We start from the raw sequence: 2934 nt of genomic DNA, 5'->3' as shown, positions 1-2934 counted from the left end.
CTAGAGTTAAATATATTTTCAAATTATATTAAACAATCTACTGAGTCTAGAGTTAAATATGGATCTAGACTAGTTGGTAAATAGAAAAGCTTCCAATCTTACTAAATATATTCCTAACTTTAAACTATTGACTTATTTAAATAAATTTATCAAATTAATCCACCTCTTGCCCTTTAAAAATAGTAAAAAGAAAAAAACTCTTATTCACAAAATTAAAAAGTAGTTGAGAAGTTTGAAAGCTTGGGAATTAGAGGCATGAACTACCATGAACAACATTCACATACAAAGTCGGGAGTTAACCACAACCTGGGATAGGCCAGCGTTAATCCACAACAGTAAATTTTCTCTTTCTAGTTAGAACTGTTTTGCCGATATATAGTAACTTGCAGGATCCAAAGGTAGAAACGTCCTTGACTGGGCAAGCATTTTTATGGATATTCATTTATTATTAAATTGACAAATCATTGGAATGTTCTCTTCCTTCAAATAGAGGAAGTCTATGTTTGGCAACTGGTATCATAACTAACTGTTTAAAATGGAAGGTTCATATATGATCCTTGGAGTCATGAGAATCTTGAGGTGGTCAAAAGAGAGATCTTTGTTAACATAGCCATGTAAATCTTAAAAGTCATGCTGATCCATAATTATTTCATTGTTTTCCATTTAAGTTGAAATTTGGCATTAGGAGCCACGGAAATTGTAATTGCAAGTAGTTGTAAATCTTATTTAGTCCAAGGTTCGGATGCACATCCAATTCCATCTATAAACTTTGACTCTTCCATATATATCTAATCTCTACATAGGTTTATATGTTTGACTATTCCATAGATATCCATTTGACTACATGTGTAAGATAGAGATAAAGAGGATTGAGAAATATATGAATGGCTCACGAAGTAAATTGAGCGATGATCAAATTAATTCATTTATGGGTGGTTGTGTTGTCAAGGATTACATTGAGAATGTGGAGCTATATAGGTTTATCAAACATATGCCGAAAGAGGTTTTGGAGTCTTTGTCTGTGAATGAATTGTAAAAACTCTAAGACTGACTTGAAATCGTGACAACTAGGATACAAAAGAAGATGTTTGTATGGAATAATAGATTGAGGCTATGACACAAAAACTTGAAGAGTCAAAAGAAGGCTAAGACATAATCAGGGTTTTTCACAAAAGAAAAATGACCTATAATCTATATATGTTCTCTGATTGTCGTGGATCACTGGCAGAGATAGTTGACCATCCATTTTGTCAATTAGAAGACAAAAGCCCTATTTATGTGACATCTTCAGCCCCTGTATTTTGTGTGCAACTAGGTCAACTACACTTGCATGAAACGAACAATGGATAACTTAATATAAAGTTGGGGATCGGGTATGACTCAATCATGAAAACCTACCAAAATCTTGACTTACAGTTGCGGTGTAATACAACTTGAAAAATTAGGATGTTGGTTTTATTATCACAACCTACTTCGTTTTTCAATGGGTCAAAAATGTCGAGTGTTTTTAATTGAGTGGATTGGCTGACATGAGAACCAGAGAAGGTTGAAAAGTCCATGTCACTATATTTTCAAAACCTGTTTGGAGTTTGTAGTCGATCTTCTTTACCTATGGAATTTATGTGTATAAAGAACTTGAATACAAAGAAACTTTACTTGTGGAAGAAAAATTGCATCACTCTACTATATCATATTAATCGGCTAAAAATAATATAGTTGAAATTGAAATAAAGCACTGTGGTAACATAGCAGAACTAAAAAAATAGCAACAAGAAAGTAAAAGAGAAGAGCTTACCCTGAGTAGTTGTGGATTTGAGGCTCAACATTCTTTTTCTTTTACGGGTTTTATCCCTAAAAAAATGAGAAAGCTTCAGACTCCAGCACTGCAATGTGATGGGCTTTGGGCATTCACTGCATAATATTCCAATTTTCAACTCCCCCCACATACCATTTGAGAATCTAGATTGATAAAATAGGGACGAAATTTGTAGGAAATCGAAGTCAGATCATCATCGGATTGGAAAAAAAAGTTAACGCAACGACAATTCTCATAAATATTGGAACTTCATAATAAATTCATTACCAAAGCAATGCTAAATTGCCAATGCTGACAATGTTGTGTCAATTAATGCGTTGGTGAGCTCCTCGTTTTAATTGTGTGCCTTAATAATATTGAAATCTAGATATGCGGGCCAGACAATATAGATATGGACTTTGGAATCTTAGGCCCATCACATTGATAATTGCATAAATTCACAAAAGTGCTGGAAGCATAGAATGATACAGCACATCCAGTCCAACTAAGGTACGCTAATAGTGGGTACTTATACTGTCAACTTAATATAAAATTTAAACAAATACAAATTATATATATATATATATATATATATATATATATATATATATATATATATAAATTGTAATTTTATTACATGCCCGTAATTATGACAGCTTTAGAAATTATTAACAAGTTAATATAATGTGTAGATTTTGAAAGAGCCTAATGGCTAAGAAGGATCAAAACGTGCATATGCCCGTCAATTTTAACCCCTGCTAGGCCACTATTTTGGATTTATATACCCCATAAGGTTATATAAAACACATATACAACTATATTTATCAATATAATTGATATATTCCCTAAATAGATATCTATCATCCACCACATTAATAATTTTTTAGATGTATTTTGTTAAAAGTTCATTATTAATAGCTATATACCTAATAATAGCCATCTTATTTTTTATTTCTATAACTATATTTATTATATTATCATTATTTTATATATTAATACAATATTAATTATTGCATAAAACTTTATTAATATATTAATAGTTGTATTTAATACTATAATATAATTCACATACAACATAATCTATTTAATTATTATTAATAATATGTATTTAGCTTTACTATTACGTTCTCTTCCATAAT

The 2934-nt window shown here is 30.8% G+C and overlaps 1 pseudogene; it reads left to right on the top strand.

Moving 5' to 3' along the window:
- Nucleotides 1–844: 844 nt before the first annotated feature.
- On the top strand, nucleotides 845–1437 carry LOC149223259 (uncharacterized; annotated as a pseudogene).
- The last annotated feature ends 1497 nt before the right edge of the window (nucleotides 1438–2934 follow it).

This window comes from Pinus tabuliformis, chromosome Q (genome assembly GCF_031772625.1).
Source record: "Pinus tabuliformis cultivar Carrire ecotype Pingquan chromosome Q, CPIR1, whole genome shotgun sequence".
Lineage (NCBI taxonomy): Eukaryota > Viridiplantae > Streptophyta > Pinopsida > Pinales > Pinaceae > Pinus > Pinus tabuliformis.
Note: the sequence above shows the minus strand (reverse complement) of the source record. Positions and strands in the feature narration are given on the sequence as shown.